The sequence below is a fragment of the Pleurodeles waltl genome, chromosome 2_2 (genome assembly GCF_031143425.1).
Source record: "Pleurodeles waltl isolate 20211129_DDA chromosome 2_2, aPleWal1.hap1.20221129, whole genome shotgun sequence".
Classification (NCBI taxonomy): domain Eukaryota; kingdom Metazoa; phylum Chordata; class Amphibia; order Caudata; family Salamandridae; genus Pleurodeles; species Pleurodeles waltl.
In genome coordinates this window covers 819,432,686-819,453,301 of record NC_090439.1, presented here as the reverse complement: position 1 = coordinate 819,453,301, position 20,616 = coordinate 819,432,686, and positions in this window count along the sequence as shown.

Genomic DNA, 20,616 nt, shown 5'->3' with positions numbered 1-20,616 from the left:
TCTTGAACGCTAAAAACCTTGTGAGGGTCGCCCGGTTTACTGAAGTGCCTGCCCACCAGTTTTGCCTCTAACTGCGGGTGAACCAAAGAGCTCTCTTTTTTAGTTTTTATGGCCCCCCCTCTTTTTTCTCTTACAAAGCCCCTCCTGACAAAGTACTACTGCAGCTCCAACAGAACCCTCACGAGGGGGCCCACTACCCCCCTGATAATATGCTACTGCTGCTTTGACGCCAGTGATGGGCCACTGCTGACTCCCGGGCCCTTAACTTCACTGGCATCATGTACAGGTCCTCTCCTACCGTGCTAGCCGGAGTTTTGCCACAAAGTTGAGTTCTATTTACTGCCTCACTCCTCCAAGTACAAAAAGCTGTGGAAACAGGAGCCCCAAGGCGGTGGCAGAGAGCCAGCCCGCGTCTCCCCTGCTAAAAAACCGAGCAGCCTCTGCCCAGAGCTAAATGCCCGAGGCACCGAACCTCTCCGTGGCGTTCTTAGCCTCCCCACGCCACCCTGCAACATGCCGAGGGTTAGGACCGCGGGGTAGGCCCATCTGTGGAGTCCCAGGCATTCGTGCACAGTGCTGGTGCCTCCAGATGTGCGCCGGCCTGAAACCGGAAGCTCATGTCCCCCCTTCATTGAGTGTTATTGATGTGATATTAAAAGATTAATCTTCCAAGTTGTACTGCCAGTTAAGGCCATGTCATTGTCATTGTGTTGTTTTAAATTGTTCCCTTGTGTCTGTGGAGTGGCATCTGTTGTTATTTGAATCTGTCATTTGTCCATAGGTGTGTGTCCCATTGGAAGAGGATATCAACCATGCCTAGCAGTGTCACAACCTCATTGTCTTCCTGGCCACATGTCAATGTAGTGGTGTATGTGTTTTGTGTCCTACAGGGTTGATGTGCAGTGTGTATATAACTGGGTTTCTGTACTTACCAACAAGTAGGCCATTTCTATATGTTCCATCCTGGAAGTGTTGATTGATGGTGCAGTGGCGGAAGATGAATGAATCATGTACACTCCCAGGATACTTTGCCACAATGTTGGTGATCAATCCCCGGTGATTGACAATGGCCTGCGCATTGAAGGAGTGTGTGTGATTCCTGTTGCAGTATAGATGTTCGGTTGCAGCAGTGGCACAATGCGTACATGTGTGCAGTCAATGGCACCAAGCATGTGTGGGAAGCCGTTGATTTGATAGAAGCCCTGTTTGGTCTCCTGCTGCTTCTGCTGTGTGTTGGGGAGGCTCATGTGGCAGGATGTGAGGGAGATGATGGATTCCAATACCTTGGGTACGAAGGCAGAGAATGAGGGCTGTGAGATCCCGGCAACCAGGGCACCAGTGGTTTGAAAGGAGCCACTTGCCAACATGTGGAGGACAGCTAGCAGCTTGGTTTCTGGTGGAATGGTGTGGGGTGTCTGCAATCTGGGTGCCAACTGTGGCTCAATGTTGCACAGCAGCTGCTGAATGGCTTGCCAGTTGAGTCTGTACCTCTGGATGATGTCTTGTTGCTGGAGTCCCAGAAGGGTTGTCCTGGTGCGGAATATCCCTTCCAGCCTTCTGCGTTGCCTTTGGGGTCCCTGCTGGTGTTGTGGTAGCTGCTGTTGTTGCTCCTGTGCTCTGCGTGCATGCTGGATAAATAGCACCTCCATGTCTTCCTTTTTGAGCTCTGATGTTGCTTTTGTGTGTTTTCCTTAAGTACTGGTGTGTTTGCCCCATTTTAATGCCTGCCCTGACCCAGGTGTTATTTTTCGACGCAAATCGGGCTGTGCGTCATTTTCCGACTCTGCCGTGCGGGATTTTTGTGTGGTAGCATAAATATGTCGCACAGGTGTTTAACTCATTTTTTTTTACGGGAACACCTACCTTGCATGTCATTACCGCAAGGTGGTTTCCCGCATCCAGAAAATGACTCACAAGGCGGACTTTTGGCATCCGTGGGCTCCAGCGACATTGTATAAATATGGTGCAAGGTTTGCGCCAAATGTGCGTCAAAATGTTTGACGCACATTCGGCGCAGACAGAGTATGAATATGCCCCTCAATCTTTCATAGTGATAAACCTCTGTCCATGTCTACTATCCCCCCACCCAGCACCATCTGAAACTCCTTACCCCAACAACCAATCCCAGCCTTGCTGCACACATAAAAGCAGAGCTGCCACAGACAAACCCTTTCAGACCTTTCAACATGTCGCTGAAAGTGCTTGTTGGTTTGGCCCTCGCCATGCAACAGGATAATTCGTGGAGGAGGAGGAGAGTAGAGAGGACTTTCAGACAAAGGATAAACCTTTTTGGGATGTCCATCCAAGATGTCATGGCAAGATACCCTTTTCCCACTGATGTCATCTTGGAGATGGTTGTTGAGTTGGAACAGGATCATTACTCTGTGACATGGCACTCCCACACCATCCAAGCCTATATCAAGATCATAACAGCTCTCCATTTTTTTGCTATTGGGTCTCTGGTCTCTCAAGCAGCCCAGTCCTGATGCTTGCATCAGGTACTGAGCTGCATCAATAGGAAAGCCCATCTTCACATATAAATGCCCAACACACTGGCTAGAAGGCAAAGGGTAGCTAGGGATTTCTACCTCATGTCTGTTTCCCATGTGTGCTGGGTACTATTGATTACACTCATGTTGCCCTTCAGCCACATCATCAGAATGCACACATGCTCCGCAAGTAATACTGCTGGCACTCTGTGTAAGTGCATGGTGTCTGTGATGCCACTGATAGCTTTATTGATGTGCATACAGTGTTCCCAGGCAGTACCTATGACAGCAATGTATTCCACAGGTCATCTTGTGCCCGGCGGATGGCAGCGGGAGAAGTTGGCAACATTTGGCCACGGGATAAGTACAAAGCACCACAGACATTTTATTATATGTATAATTGTTTTGTAATGTACACAACCATTGTACAACACTAATCCTCATGCCACATACCTGCCCCCAACAGTCACAGCATGTACCATTTCATACATCATGTACTGTACATTTGCAAGCGAGACATGTACAAATATTACTCCATTTCCCTCCTCAGGTGATGCTGAATATGCACATTCTCCTCATCTCCTCACATCATGAGATATACAACCACTGTGCTTCAGCAGAGGTACAAAAGGGCACACAGACGTACAAGAGCCATCATTGAATGCAGTTTTGATCTCCTGAAGACAACATTCAGATGCCTTGACTGTACAGGGGGTGCTTCTGTACCCGCCTCAAGTTGTGTACAAGATTATAGTAGCCTGTTGTGTTTTGCATAACATAGCATTACATAAGGGCTTTAGCTTACCTCTGGACCCTCATCTAGGTCTGAATCTGGGCAACCGGGCCATTGCCCAAACAGAAGGAAGGGTATGCAGCTCTGTGACCAGCTGATTGGTACTTTTTTCACCTTAGCAACCTGTTGTGTCATGGCCTTCATGTGGTTTGCAGTCTGTTGTCAATGATGGTAGTTGGACTTTTAACACTCTGTCCACAAATTCCATCCTGAGACTACTTTGTAAATCAAACATGATGTCTGTAAACAACAGCCATTGAGAAGAGTCAATGGATTGGCCATGCAATACCTTATGTGCATATGTCAGTCATTAGTGTGGACGTCTCTGAGGGCTACATTGATTCAGTGGATTAAATGCAGTGCATGTGCTAGACCTCCCTGGACAGTTTCACAAGAGGGGTCTGATTCAAAAAGGCCCTCTGCCATTAGGGCATAGGTGCCACAGTAGAGGGCAAGTTTCTGTACTCAAAGTGGAATCGCTGCAATGAGATTTTGCAGTGTAGTGATACCGCCCCAAGCGCGAAGACATACCCAGAACTGGTGGGCCTCTGCCACAAGGGCAGAGGCCCTTTGTGAATCAGGCCCCTTGTGTGTGTGTGTTCTGGAAATCAAGGTACAAGTGAACCTGTGTAAAGAAATGGATAGTCCAGGCTCATAGCTGCCATGTTTGGCAGCTGCTCATGTAATGTGCCACTCCAGGCCTGGGGTAACTATAGTGGAAACTGGGACTTGTGTTCGTGTTTCACTATGGAATGAAAAAGACTACAAGTTCCAGAATTCATCCTGGTTATCTGACCTGGATAAGCACATCATGAATGGCCTGGAAAACTTGTCAGGGCTGTGTGATTAGAAATGGCCTTCCTCATGAATAAGACTAACACCTACTGGTCACACCCAAAAATGGCAATATGGGTCTGATTCACAAAGGGCCCCTGCACTTGGAATTCTCACCGTGGATAATCAGCCCCAAGTGCAATGACTGGGGGGCTTCCACCACCTTGGTTAGTGCATCAAGTGTGGTCTAGTGAGGCATTGACCTTATACGTACTTCAGCAATTGCTCAGATTACATGAAAGGAGACATGAGAGACACACAAACGGCATACAAGATACATGGCCCCACACCCAAAAGCGTCTTGTTACCACACTGGACATTGTCTGGCCCATTCCTTTGCCTTTACATACAGCAGTTATAAGGCCCTTTGTTCACCAGCCATGGTGTTGGCATAGTGTGGAGTTTGTTTGCAGGGCCAGACTGGCCTTGGGACATCAGACTTTTCCCTCGAAGGCTGTTTTGGGGCTGGTTATGAAATGGTGCTGCAATATTGGCCGCTGGTAATAAAAGTAATCCTGCATAATCCACTCACTCTCATTTCCAGCCTCCGTGTGGGGGTTGGTACAACAAAATTGCCAGGGCTGCTTTGGTTTCCCAGCCCAGTCCTGGCCGTGTGTGAATCTGGCACTATGTGCTTAGGGATAAACAACAGTACCTGCCCCAACTTTAGAGGAACGCTTTGCTATAAGTGCCATATGTGGACAGCATGAACAATAATGCAAAGGGGCAAACTGTTCTGGGATGTCCCTTACTGAATTGGACTTCCTACCCTTCATTCACATCTTTTCATATTTTATACTTTTTATACCTTGTTTTTTCATGCAGAGTCTATGCCTCAGGTGCGGATAATACAATACTCCGCACTTGACTCAGAGATTCAGAATATGGGCTGTGACTCAATGTTTTTAGCCAGGAAATGACACAGAGAAAAACCAAGCCTGGAAGTTCATGACAGGAAGTTGCAGGCAGCCATTTTATTGTTATTCCGTGCTGCTCTATTTTTCCAAACTGTCCCCAAAATGGCTGAGGGACCTGATAAGAGGGCACCCGTTCAGTGATGCTGAATTGGACATTTTAGCTAGGGGGTGCTTGAAAATTACCCTAAGTTTTATGGGGATCCAAAGGACAAGCTGAGCAATGCAGTGTGCGCCCGCCTCTGGAAAAACATTGCGCAGTGCTGCAGTGCAGTGGGCGTGTACCACCGGGGAACCAAGACATGCCACAAGCGCTGGGAGGACCTAAAATGGTGGGAGCATCAAAAGGCTGAGGAAATATTGGGACAGTCTTCCTATCCCCACATGCACAGGCCTCATATCATGCCACTGTACACGAGGGTCTGCAGGGCATCCTGGCCAACCCTCCTTGCTCAGGTGGAGGAGTTTGAGCAGAAGAGACCTGGTAAGTGCATGCCCTGCATTATGTGTCTAGTAGTATGATGTGAGTGGTGACAGAGCTGTCCCATCATGTGTCTCATGTCACTATTCACATAGGCTGAGAAATTGTTGCAGTTGCCATAAGGCCAATGCCTCATTGGAACACATTGGATACACTAACCAGAGTGCATCCTGGAAACTGTAGTGTTCTGAATACTACTGAGGAAATGAGACTCACACTTGCATTTAAATGAATATATGTAATGCCAGTACCATGATTGGTGAACAAAGGGTCTTATAACTGCTGTGTGCAATAGCAAAGGACAATGTCAGGTGCGGGGACAAGAAGATTTTGGGTATGAGGTTGTGTATCATGCATGCCTTTTTTGTGTCTCTCATGTCTCCTTTCACATAATCTGAGCAATTGCTGAAGTACTCATAAGGCCAATGCCTCACTGGAGCACACTGGATGCACTAACCAGAGTGCATCCTGGGAAATTTAGTGTTCTGAACACTACTGGGGAAATGAGCCTCACACTTGCATTTGAATGAATAAATACAATGCCAACACAATGACTGGTGAACCAAGGGCCTTATAACTGCTCTTTGCAATGGCAAAGCAATGGGCTAGACAATGCCTAGTGTGGGGACAAGAAGCTTTTGGGTATGGGATGATGTATCATGCATGCTTTTTGTGTGTATTGTATCAGTGTAAAAGATTATTTCATGTGCCTTGGAGTAAAGGCTGTCTTTGGGATACTTTTATCACAATAAATAGACCTACATTGGGGACCAAGTGCACACATCATCTCAACAGTTGCTCATATGTCATATATAATGTCTAGCTAGCTGTACTAACTATGCATAGGTGCCAACAAGGGTACGGCACCAACAAGCAGTCTTGACATGCCAAATGTGGCCCTTGCCATCTAGATTGTCTGATATTGTCAGGGATATTACAATACATAAATTTGCATCTTAGCTAAGGTCATATCCAAGGCCTAGTTTGTATATGTACACCCAATCCAGCATTTGTCTTGAATATAGACATTGGGTCTAAGTTCAGAGCAAACGTCTACGTTTACCTTTGTGAATTAGGGCCAATGATTTAAATGATGCTGAAGGTGAGGACTGGTCACTACAGAAGTGTATACTTCCCACAGTTGTGACAAATGTAAATGCATGAGTTATGTGAGGATATCACAGTGATAGGACACATACATTTTAGCTCCAAGTCACATCTAATTGGTTAATGAGATCAAAGGAGAACAAAATCAGCACTTGCTTTATGTACTTATGTGCTTTCTTCTGAAAAGTACACCAACTACATAATGGTCTTACTTCTATTGCAGTAGGCCCAGCTGGCCAGGGACACCATGGAGACAACCAGGGGCCGAGAAGGGCATCCTTAGGATGTCAGCGGGCATGGCCTATTTCATTCACTGAAGAAGAGGAAGAGGAAGGACCTGGTACGTCATCAGGAAGGGGTGGAGAACCCACCCAGACAGATGCTACAACATCTGCTACAGACCAGGTAGAGGCTAAGGACACTATAGGGTGTGGGCACCAAACTGGACACCTATGGTCAGGGGAAGGATTTTGACTCTCCCCCGACACTCAAGAGCAAGACACAGCTGAGGTGTCCCCATTGCATGCCCAATCAACACCTGGGCCTGCCACTGACCCCTCTCTAGCTCTTGAGGCCCCCAAATCCATTGGGGTCAACAGCTGCACCCCCTGCCACTAGTTCCACTCAAAGTGCCTGCACAGTTGACCCAAGGAGCATTCCTGTCCCTAATACCCCACAACCCTCAGATGTCACCCAAACCCCTCCCTGTATTGTCACCTCTGTGGATGCATCCCAGGAAGCAATGGTGGCATTTGAGGAGGAGGCAGGTATGTCCTCTCGGATCTTACTGCGGATCCATGATGAACTGTGTAGGTTCTGAGAGGAACATTAAGACATGGCCACCCTCAATGCCAACCTCACTTCTTTGGGTGCAGCCATGTTGTCTGTCCTGTCCCTGCATTCATCCCATACCACCCTCCATGTGTCTCCTTGTACTTCTACCCACACTATTTCCCCCTCGTACTCCTAATGTGTCACAGTCCCATGGGGTGTCTGGTCCTACACCGGTCAGCCAGAGGAGGCCAGACATGCAGAGGATCTAATCGTCATAAGAAGGCAGATGACCAGAATGACATGTGGCAGGACAACGTTTGAATATTGGACATTTTCTTTACCCCTTGTAAATAGACTGATTCCCCTGATGTTTCTGGGTGTTGTTTATTTATTCTGTCCAACCCCCTCCAAGTCCCCTGCCCATTCTGCATAAAGACCATGATTTGATATCTTTTAATTCCCAACAGACGATTATTTAATGGCATTATTTTTCTACATTTTATATAAAAATGTATTTCATCAAAACTCACTGTCTTGTGTAGGTCATTGTATTTGCTGGAATCAAATTATAGAAGTAAACATATGGAGTTGTTTAACTATGCTTTCAACATGATCCTTTTGTACATAGATAGTTCTACTACTAAACATGTCCTACCCACATTTAACAACACATACATGGCCTACAGCCATATTAAACAATTGACAATCATGAACTATTACTCAACTCAATTTAAATGTGAAATATGTTTTTTTATTTACAAAGTTTTGTAAAAACCTATATTAAAGTGCTGATAAAGGAACTCTCTTGAGATTTCTTAATTTTGGTGGTGAGGATCGCTCTATGTGCATTTCCTGGGGTTCTGAGTTGTGGGTGAATGTATGGTGCCTGTGTCTGTGCAGGTGGGGTAGGTGCCTGGAGTGGGGTTGGCGTTATCTGTTCAGGTCGGGGAGGTGCATCAACAGGGAGCTGTGGTGCCTGTACAGGTAAGGGAGGTTCCTGGACAGGGAGTGGTGGTGCCTGTACAGGTGGGAGAGGTGCCTGGACAGGGTGTGGTGGTACATTTCCAGGTGTGGGAGGTTCCTAAGAGGCAGTGATGGTGCCTGTACAGGTAGGGGGTGTCCTGGACAGGGGTTGGCAGTGCCTATATAGGTGGGGGAGGAGCCTAGACAGGGAGTGGTGGTGCCTGGACAGGGGGTGGTGGGGTCTGGACAGGGGGTGGTGGTTCCTATACAGGTGGGAGAGGTGCCTGGACAGGGGGTGGTGGTTTCTGGATAAGAGAAGGTGGGGCCTGCCCAGGTGGAGGAGGTACCTGGATAGTAGGTGGTAGTGCCTATACGGGGGGGCGGCTGTGCAGTGGGGGTATGTGCAAGGGAAGTAGTGCCTCTGAAGATTGGAGGGGACCTGTACGTTTTTTTGTTTTTTTTTGCCAGGGGCTGGGTGTGACATGGTGCAGGTAGATGTGTTGACTCCCTCCATGTATGTGAAGGATGATTTGGTATCATTTTGAGTAAAGTATTTGACTTAAAATTTCATGCAGTGTAACACAAGGATTGAGTCAAATTATATTTTCTTCAATGGATGTTGCACATGTGACCTGGTTCGTGTACACCTATACATCACACCTCACAATGTAGTGTTGTGGTGTTCAATGCAGATGTGCAATGGAAAAGCAAGCTCACCTAGGTTCAACCACAGCTCTGTGTGGTTTTGAGATTCCCCTTGATGTCAGCTGCTGGACCTGGCTACTCAAGTGTGTAGCAGAAAATATGGTCCTTGATCCAGAAGCTTGTGAAGGAGGTGACAGGATAGTTAATGTTTTGCATGATTTATATGTGAATATGCACACTTGACACACATATCACTGATTATGCTGTGGACATTTTACACACCACCTTCAGACACAATGCAGAAGTGGCCGTATCTGCTAATGCCCTAAGTGTGCATTAGTAGAGTATCAATGGTCTGCAACACTATAAGGCACACTGACCTGATGGACGAATGGCAGTGGGTTTGATTCTTGCAGCCAGGATGTTTCCCAACCCCTGGATTGTATTGTCTGTATGACTGAGTTACTCCTGCCAGGTGCTGTAATGTGAGATGGTGATGATTCTACATGTACATGCCGTAGGTATAGACCAGTGATCTACAAGGTACAGTTGTGGGGCCTCATGTGTGCCTTCCGTGATTTATATTCTGCCACCTGATCAACAGCAACACTAGTCAGCTGTTAATTCAACACAGCTCTCATATCAACCAGGTATCACACTTACAGGCAAACATGTATTTGAAGGTTACTGAGAGCTACAGAATGGAAATAACTGGAGTGTCCTGCACTGGACACACCTTCATTTGTAGGGGCATCATGCATCATAAGTATGATGTGGTCTCTTCAAATTTGTAAAGGAGTGTTCTGCAACATGGAGAGCTTGGTTCATCTTTACACATCAGATCATAACAGTGCATTGCACAGTACGTTTGATAAGCACAATTGGGTAACATTCATTCTACTATCCCCCCCGGGACAACGTTGTCCATTGTGGATTGGGAGGTCAACCATTACTGCTGTCCACTCTATTTCTGGCCTGTGTTCCCAATGTACAAGAACAGTGTCATTGTCTATTTTACCTGACACTGGCTACGGTTTTGTACAGCACACATCCTGAAGTCCTGTATGCCAAGGTTTACTTACTCGTGTGATTAAAAGGAAGAGGTGGCAAAGTGAAAACACATTTGTTTAGGATAACACAATTTGGTCAATTGGAGAAGCTGAGCTGATCCCCACTTTTACTTGTTTCACGTTGTGCTGTTCAACTACCAGATGTATATGCTTCGTCTCCTCTACACCCACCTTACCTGCCACAACCTCCCTCCCCAACTGCAAGCCTGCTGGCATCAGCACAGCCCTCATCCACATAATTACTATACCTCTTCTGCCCTGGGATTTTGTCAGCGAGTATCCATGTCATGGACTTACAAACCAGTTGTGACTAATCCTCTGCTGAAGAGACTTTAGAGCATAGTTATGAGCCCCTGGAGCCACCTGAGCATCACTTTATGCGCAACTCTGGCTGCACACATTATTAAAGCATACGTATGAGGCCATGTCAAGCCATTTTGCATGGCTTTGAAAATTGCCTAGCTGTGGAGTGAGGCAGGGCTGTGCCAATCACTGTGTTCCCACACAACACCTATTGATTTTGACACTTCCTCAGAGTGGCAGAACCATTTAAACCTGGGGATGTGCAAAAAGCTTGCACCTCCTGAGGTGAGGAGTGCTGTCTTGTAATGTATAGACTTTCTGCACTGGCCTACAACACATCAACCTATATGAAGGCCAATATGAACACTTAGGTACATACTGTACACATACATTTTGAGTCAAGCTTTCATTAGCCAACATGATATGATATGGTATACTGTTATGAGCTGTATGTCAGCATATTGAGATGAGTGACAACACTAATAATAGACACACAACAACATACTGCTGACATGTAATCCAAAGATTAGGAGCACAAACATTTGGTAAAGTCATTTTTAGGTATACTTACCAGGGTTCAACATCCATCCAGTGTGTGGTGCCTGACCAGATATCACACCCATACATGCAGCAGAGATCACTGAAGGCTGTGTATTTCTTTACGTCACAGGACTTACAATGATATGTGTTTTCAGTGTACATTCTAGTTGACACATGTGATGCACAACATTTCCTAGATCATTTCGCAGGTGTGGCACAGTTTATGGATTCCATGCAATGGATCACAATGTAGGAGTTAGGACCCTCTCCTGGCCATATTTATGTACCAGTTTGTGCTGATGGTATGGGCTGATGTGCTCCATAATGTTGCCTCCCTGATGGTGCAGGGACCTCTGCTCCAGTGTGTGACTGTGCTCTGGCTGTATGTGGCAACAAAAGGGAAAGGTCATCAGTCTCAACCAAGTTATTTGAATTAGTACACCCTGTCACATATGTACACAATTGCATCTACATGCCAACAGCAGTGGTAAGTGAATGAGGGACATTATCCATTGCCATTTACCAGTGTTAAGTGGATGAGGCAGCAGTGATGGCCACTGTTTGGGACTAAGGAATTGGAAGTTGCCATTTCCACCACAAAGGATTCTGGAATTGGTACTGCTATGGACTAAATGTGACAAACGAGGACCTAACTCACCATGCAAATTGCACATACTTGGGCCAGCATTCATGGTCACATTTGTATCACAGACATTGATCATTTAGTGTCATTGTTAGTATCATCACATATTACCTAGCACCACATTGAGGTTATCACTCACAGGCAGCCCATAGAGCAGGTGGGGGTCTATGGTGGAGAGGACATCCCTCTCACGTGGGGTGAGTTGGAGGTGGGGTCTAGTTTGTACACCAAGAAGAGCTCTGCTCACCTTTATTCTGCATTTCTTCTTGATAACTGTCACAGTACATATATCTTCCACCAATGCAGTGACAGCTGTGGCCAACGTCTGCCATAGGGCTGCCTTCTCTGAGGAACATCTGCTGTGGGGGGAGACCATGCAGTCTTTTGTAGTTCCTCACTAAGAATTTAAGGATCATTGTGGTCTCCTCCTCTGTGTAATTTCTCTTCCTCTTGAGGGGTAGCATGTCTTCAGAATAGGGAGGCATAATGTTAGTGTGGAAAAACCAGTGCCTTGGACGTGTGCTGCTTTTATCTGGATTTTGGTGCAGAGTCGCAGGTGGTATTGATAGTGTGCAGGTGTGTATAATTACAATGATGCAGGCCTGAGGTCTGATAATCCACTCCGAATGCGGATGATCCGTTATAAGTGCGGATAATATGCCCCAAGTGCTGATGATCAGCCCCGGATGCGAACGTAAAGATACTACTTGTAATTTACCTTTGTGAATACTGAAAAGTCCTAAACTTAGACTTTTGGTCTAAACTTAGACCAAAAGTCTAAGTTTACCTTTGTGAATCGGGTCCAAGGGGTTTACTAAATCTAATCTGGTAGAGGAGGATATACACATAGGGGTTTCTAGATCTAATGAGCTCAATGTTGTTCACAGATACATCAAAATAAGCATTTAACAAACAAATGCATGAAGAATCACAATCCTAGGAAAAAGTGCAGTTGTTAATTCATGATAACTTAAAATTTGGCAATAAAATAGCAAGCCATACTTTGGCATCAAACAAGAATTTCTACGAATCCGCAATCTCTTCATTAAAACATTGACACAACATTCAACATTTAAGACAACCAGTCACTTTGGTCCACTAGCGTCATTATATTAAAATTACATGATTTCAATTGGCAGGGAAACAGCTATATAGGCCCCCAAAATGAAGGGAACAGCTTGCCCGCAATACCTTAGCTCTGCCTATTCCTTGCGCACATTATCCTGTGGCCAAAAGAAGCTCTGCGCAGTGCTGGGACTAGGGGAGCCTGATAATCTTATCAATACCATATGTGGGGAAAAGATTGCAACAATTTATGTGGAGAAAAAAAGGACTTACTTCAATGACTATAGAATCTTCTTGAGAAAAATACAAGCTACGCCTAATGTCCTGATCCCAATTGTTCTAGAACCCTAATGTCGGAATTCCCCCGATGTCACACCCAAGGATCCTGCGTACCATCTGTGTAACTCATAGTGGTCCAAGTGAAGCACACTGCTCACTTCTTTCAAATATCACCAGTGTTAAGAAACCAGTGGCACTGAGAAAACGTGGATAGATTAATAAAACAGAGATATGGGCCCTATATCACACCCAGGGCCTGTGCATACTGACTGCATCACACCCAGCTGTCCAAGCAAAGGTACGTCTTAAAAAAAGGCGCTGGCCCTATGTCACTCTCAGAGCCTTATGTGTACCATCTGTGTCACGTTCAGCGGTCCAAGCAGCCAGCAATCTAAAAACCCTATATCACACCCAGGAGTCAGGCATACTGGATGTGTCATGCCCAGCAGTCTAAACGATCACCCTTCCCACACTGACAATCAAGAAAGTGACTTCCACAAGTTATGTTTTTTCCCAGTTTGCCACACACCAAATGGTAGGACTAAGGCTCTGAAGTAGTCTCTTACCCTTGTGACAGCAGCTTCAGGACAACCCACCTTACCTTAAAAAGCAAAGCACGAGAGGCATTTGGCAAAACAGGAAACGGTTTGTTTAATTAAACATGATGGCCAGGAGAAAGATTACAGAACCGCTTATCATTGCACATTGAATTGAAGCAAGTTTTATACATTTTTCTGGGTGCCTTAAAATCAGAAAAACATTCCTTTTCTTGGTAAAAATGTGAACAGTTGTCAAGGAGACGTAAATACAGTTCCAGGTAGGGACTTTGTGGACACAATGGGAGCCAGCGAGTACGTGTCCAGATGTCCGGCCTGAGGGGCAAGTGCTCACTACATGTGCTGTGTGTGCTGTATCATGATTGGCTTAGTGTACCTAACTATATGTGCCATTTAAATGTATGTTGTTTTGAGAATACACACATCCCTCTGTCCATATGTGTTTTATTGGGGCCAATCTCTGGGGTCCAGTGTAGAGTTGCTGCCTATCAGTGGGATCTGATCTAAGTTTTTATGTTTGTGTGTTTGACTGCCAGCTAAGTGTTACCTCACCTGTGACCTGTCAGTCATTAACCTTCAGGCCTGTATCGTAGAGCCTGCCTGACCACGAACATATGTGCTGGGGTTGACGGAGAGTTTATGACGGGTGAATCTAACAGTGATTTATTTTTAAACATGTTTTATTGGTTTTCAGTAAAGCAGAAGGCCTGGCTGGGCTCATTAATACATCATTAAACTAATTTACAGGGTTAGATAGCAATGTCATATGCATAGTTTTCTTACTTGGCATACATAACCAAATAAATGCGTATCCCACTTGTGATGCCCTCTGCCAGTTTTCAACAATCAACAGCAGCAACAAGCCCCCAACTACCCCAGCTCTCCCCCCTCGATTGCATTGAATGTAATGTATGAAAACAGTGCTCATCTAGATGGGTGTTGGGCTATACCATGCGTTCGATGTTCAAGACACCTTCCTGATAGTTCCACCAGTATTCAGCCAGTACTAGGGGCATGAACCCTCCTCTCTCAGTGGTTGCCCCGTGTCAGTATGAGCCATTGCCAGGAAACCATCTCATTCTCAGGTTGATGCAGTTTCATCCACGATAGCTGTCAGAAAGTAATCTACTATGGTCTCCAATGCTTGGGCACTCTCCAGGCATTCAATCCCCCTATTTGTCCCCCTTAATAATACTGCACCCTCAATTGATGCCCATTTTTTCAGTTCAGTGTGCCATCATGGCAGTCGAGCCCCACCCAACTGTTTTCCAATTATGCGTTATTTCACGCTTGGCCAGGAGGAAAGCCAGATCCTGAAACCTACTGGTCACTCTGCTTTTTGAGGTGTGTGGGAACCAGCTTAGCAGACAGTGCCCCAGTGTGCAGGGGATGACCCTATCTAGCAAAGTGGTTAACTGCTCCGTGACCCCTTTCCAATATTGGTGCAGCTGGGGGCAACTCCATAACATGAGGAGCAGCCCTGCCACGTTCTCCCTACATCTGGCGCAGCCTGTCCCCTCCACTCTGAAGTAGCGGTGTATACGCTCTTGGGTTAAGTACGCTGTCTCTAGCGTGTAGTAATTAATCAGTTTACAATGGGCATTTCGTAATACTTTGGGCATTCTATTAAGGATGGCACTCCAGGCCACCTCTGATATCGGGGTACCTAAATCTTCCTCCCACTTAGCTTTCAGTTGTTTAAGTGGCTGGCGGCTACCCTCGTCTATAGCCTTTTACAGATTGGACATCATTTTAACCGTGCCTGAAGAGCAGGCCAAGTAACCACAGCAGCCGATCATCCGTGGCTAAACAGTGCCATTTCTCCAATGGTGGCGTATCACCATAGTAGTTGAAAGGGAAATGAGAGGAAATGTCCCCTTGGGATATCATAGTCTGTTCTAAAGTCATCAAACAATAAAATTCCCATAGTGGAAACCCCCGCTTCTACCCAGACTGCAAGGCCTTTCCAATGCCCCCCCATGAGGAAGTGCCGTCAGCATTGTTACTTGTAGGGCAGTGGAATAGGGCACGCTAACTTGGGCTCATTGTTGGCACCTCCTCCAGCACCTTGTGATCACTCTCAGTTCCTCAGTATCAGTCGCAGAAGTGCGCTTGACACCCAGTAATATTTGTGTCAAATCTTTCAACTCTGGTATAAACGGGCTACCCCCTCTCTCTGGTCTCTGTATCCCTGCCAACCATTGGGCGAACCACTGCAACTGGACTGCCAAATAATATCCCTCAAAATCTGGAACTGCCAGCCCACCCTCTGCCACAGGGCATTGTAGTGTAGTTAGTGCAACCTGTCTGCAGGTGGATCCCCATATGAATGATATCACTGTTGAGTCTAATTATTTGAAAGTTGCCCAGGGAATCCATAGGGGTAGTAATCCATAGTAATATAAAAGGTGAGGAAGGGCAACCATCTTCAGTAGTGCTATTCTACCTATGACTGATAGCGGAAGGGTTGACCAAAATGCTATAATAGTTTTCAAGCTATGCAGGGCACTGCCTACATTTCCATCTAATAAATCTGCAGTGAGGCTAGGTCCTCTGGCAGTGCCAATTCCGCAACTACTGGGTACACCTATGACTTTTGCCAGTTTACCTTAAGACCTGATAAATGCCCAAACTCTTCCAGCATGTTCTTAGCCCCAGCTAATTCCTCCTTAGCATCTTGTAGAAATAACAACGTCATCAGCATATAATGCTATTCTATGCCAATGTCCCCTCACTTTCAGTCCTTTGTAGTTTGTTCCCATCAGCGCTGTAGCTGCCAGAAGCTCGATGGCCAAGGCAAACAACAATGGGAAGGGGAGTGTGGGCACCTCTGTTGTGTCCCCCTCTATACCCTGTAGCTTTGCAAGATTACCGTATTCGTTTGCACACTCGCTGTTGGGTTTGTGTATAGCAGCTTAGTCCAGCCTATAAAGCCGCTCCCTAGCCCCATTGGTGTATCACTGCATACAGATAGTCCCACTCTAGGCTATTGAACACCTTTTTTGTATCCACAGCCATGACCACAGCCCCATCGCAGTCCCAGGTCTCTTGGTCTAGTATGAAGAGTAGACATCTTATGTTGAGGAACGTCCTATGCCCAGGGATGAGCCCAGCCTCGTCCAGGTGTACCAGCCTGGCATACAGGAGAGTAATCTTGAGGCAAGTATTTTACGAAGGGTTTTTTATCAACATTTAACATCAACAGGGTCCGGTAGGCCTTATACTCCCAGGGTGGTTTGTTATGTTTCAATAAAGGCACTATCAGTGCTTCCCTGGTAGTGTCAGGCAGTTGGCGCGATGTTCTGTCTTCATTGTATAGTTTCTCAAGTTTGGGTGCAAACTGGTTTGCATATGTCATGTACCATTCCACTGTGAATCCATCTGTCCCTGGTGTTTTCCCCCTTGACATGCCCTTTATGGCTGCGTTGATCTTTTGTTGTGCAATATCCACCCCCAGTTCCTCCACCCCCCTCGGGTGTAAGCTGCGCCAGACCTACTGAGTCTAGATATGCCCCTCCTGCCTCTTCCACCTTGGACGTCTGTATAACTGAGTGTGGTCTCTAGGAAAAAATCATTAATCTCTTGTTGCCTAAATTCTCGGTCCCCTTCCTCTGTTTCTAATTCTAGGATTGGGGTCCCCCTCTTCTCTGGGTTGGCCAACCATGTCAGCAAGGTGCCTGCTTCATCACTCTGCATGCACACATGCCATATATCCCTTATAGTCAAAACATCTGAGTCTCTCTACTTTAGCGGTTACCGCTTCCTTCTTGTCTAACAAAGGCTGCTGTGTATCCGGGTGCTGGGCCTCTGCCTCTCAAGCTGGCTCAGTTCCTCCTCAGCAATCTGTGCTTCCTCTACCAAGGTCTTCCTTGTTCCCATCCCCATCACCATCGCTAGAGAGTAATTTTAAATGCCTTCCATTCTACCTGCGTGCTCAAAGCTGTGTCTTCATTCTCCTTGATGTAGTAATTTATACCTTGTCTTAACACCTCCATGGCCACTTGATCGTCAAGCATTTCCAGCTTGAGCCTCCATATGGGTATCTGAGGTCAGGGCTGGTGCCAGTTGCAAGTCAGCATTATGGGATTATGGTCCGAGATTATACGGGCCAGGTATTCCACATTCGTCACCGTGCTATGCACATCAGGGGAGCACAGGAATGTGTCAAGTCATACATGCAGGTGATATAAGCTAGAAAAATAGGAATAATCCCTGTCTTGGGGGTGGGTTGCTCTCCATGTGTCTACCAAACACCATTGCCCTTGCCACTCTGCGAAAGTCCGCGCCAGTCTCCTCATTGGTGTGTCTCTCAATGGAGGGTGTGACCTATCTCTCTACATCTGCCACACAGTTGAAGTCCCTCCAATCAGTGTAGTATGCGTCAAAAAAATTGTCAGTTGCCCTGACAGTTTCACTATGAATGAGCCTTGATCCACATTTGGAACATAAATGTTAACTATTGTCAGAGCCCAACCCTCAAGCCTCCCATTTACTGCTGTATATCTTCCCTCAGGGTCCATTACTTATGTTGTACATTGGAAAGGCACCCCCGCTCTTACCCAGATGAGCACTCCCCTGGCGAAGGCAGAGGAGCTAGTATAATATGCCAATCCTCATCACCTTTGCTGCAATGCTGCTCCCTCCTGGGCCGTCAGATGAGTCTCCTGCAACAGTGGTATATGTATGCCTAATCTATTTAAATATGAAACGACCTTATACCTTTAAGAAATGGTATGCATACCTCTGACATTCCAGGACGTCACTTTATAATTTGCTTGCGGAGCAATAATAACTTTAGGTTATTACAGTACTCTACATGGCTGTCTCCAATCCCAACACGTGCGCCCGATATCCCCCAATAACATCAACCTGGTCAATGTATCTATGCAATGTCTGTGATGTCAAACAAGTAATCTCCCAACATTTCATCTTCCCCCCCAGGAATAATCATGCTGAGACCCCTGTCCAAACTGATTCAGCGTCAACCAAACAATGTGGATTAGTCCACATGAACAACAGGGGAAAAACTCAGGCCAGTACTTGAAGCTCTGGCCCCCTGGCCAGGGCCCCAATCAGGATTATATAGTTAAGCAATTAGCAATTTCGTGCATCCTGGTACAGTTGTCTCTGTAGACGCTTCTATCTCCTGGGAAGGGTCAGATCATTGCCACTGTATCTCTCAGTTGGCTTCACGTGGTGAGCAACCCTTATTCAATCTCTATATAATGTCATTTGCAGTTCCAAGGGTCACTTGTGGGAGTATTGTGGTGGAAGTATTTGACCTGCCAGAGGCCGGGTCTGACTCAGAGTCTTCCGTGCAACTGTTCTCCATCCCCAGGGGGGACCTGTTGCCTGAGTCTCTCATGTTTGCTGCTGCTTCTACTGCCCTCCTCTTTTCAGCATGTGATTGTGCCCCGATGGAGGACACCCACCCGGGTAGGTCCTTCTTCTTCTTTTATCTCTTGTCGGGTGTCGCTCCCTCGTCCTCCGGCTGGGTCCAGGTTGTGGATGATTGTCTATCCAGTGCCAAACATCCTGGGGGGGGAAAGAGGGCCCCCTCAGTCGTCACTACCCTGAGCGGTGCTGGAAATACCATGCTATAGTTCATCCCCATCTGGTGGAGCTGTCTTTTGTCTTCGGTGAAAGTAGCATGCTTTTTCTGTACTTTATGGGAAAAGTCAGGGTATATGTGCACTCTATTGTCCACCTCTAGCTCCTCCTTCCAATGGGCCTGTTCCAGTATGTATTCTCGGTCCTTATAAAACAGTTGCTTTGTCAGTACTGACCGTGGTGAGACTCCCAGCAGGGGTGGTCTACTCAGCTAAATGAGCACGTTCCAGGGTGAAGAATGGCGACATACCCAACTGAGGGAACTGGGTCATGATACATTCCACTAGATATGTGATCATGCTGTTCCCCTCTATTCATTCTTGTAACACTACCAACCGGCTATTGTTGCAGTGGGATCTATTCTCTGCAACCTCAGCCCTCATCTCTAAGGTTTTCACATTTGTTTCCATGGCTGTCAGACGGGTTGTTAGCTCTACAACCGCCGGGGGCAGAACTGCCACCTCTCTCTCTGTTGTGGCGACACACTCCATCAATCTGCGCTGATCGTCTCTCAGCAGGGTCAAGTCTGCCCCCAGCATATCAATTATGGTTTCTAATGCCTATCTGGTCGCCATTATGGCTTGGATTACATCTCTCAGTGTTAGGCCTTACTGCATGGTCCCATCCACATCGGGTTCCACGTTGAGCAAGGGGACAATGTCTTTCTTCCTTGCTGCTTTTACTATGCTTTCTCCCTCCGCTTTGTAGCACCATGCTCTTTTGCTGTACCACTAGCTCCAGCTCTTTTGTAGCTTATGACCGGGTAAGTTGAGGTTGATTCGTCTTCACTTTCACTTCAGCTCCGTGTGAAGCGGCAAGTAGATCCCTCGCGCAGCAGTCTGAGGCACAGGCACACACCTTGGCGATCCCCCCGCCGCAAAAATGTTCATTGACCCTATCTAGTATTAGATATAAGTAGGGAGCACAGTGCTGTTGTCAAACCATCTGGCCCTACCAGGGGAGGAGGAGGGCCCACGCCTCCGTCGGCTGTGTTGTGTAGGCCTGTGCAGGAAGGAACCATCAGCAGTGGCCCATCAGTTTGATCTCCCGGTCAGGTATGGCCCCAGTAGTCCGTTGAGGGAGCCCTGCAACCACCTCTTCTTCTCCCCCCCTCTAGGATACCCTGCGAGGTAATGCGGCCTCAGATTGTCCGTTCCTGTATGAGTGCAATTTTGCCCACTGCGCATGTCAATATTCTTTTTTGCCAATCCTTTTTTTCGGCGTTAGCTGTTCTCACTGGCCTCCCTGTCACGGCCCAAGATCTTTCACCATTGGTTTCCCACCCGTAGAGTCATGTCATTATTCTTCAGCGCAGGGCCCTCCTGTCCTCACCATTGCAGCGCTCATCCCCCTGTTTTCTGAGCTTCTCTTTTTCCCCCTTTAGGTTGCTTTGGTCAGCCCCTGAGTTGCGCTACCTCCCTCTGGTAGGACTTGCGTGGCATCCACTGTCCTCTCCACCGTTGTGGCCTCGGGCTTGCAGCACCAACACCGCCAGCCGACTGCCCCTCTTTCTCTCTCCCCCTTACGCTTCAGTTCAAGTCTCCTCTTG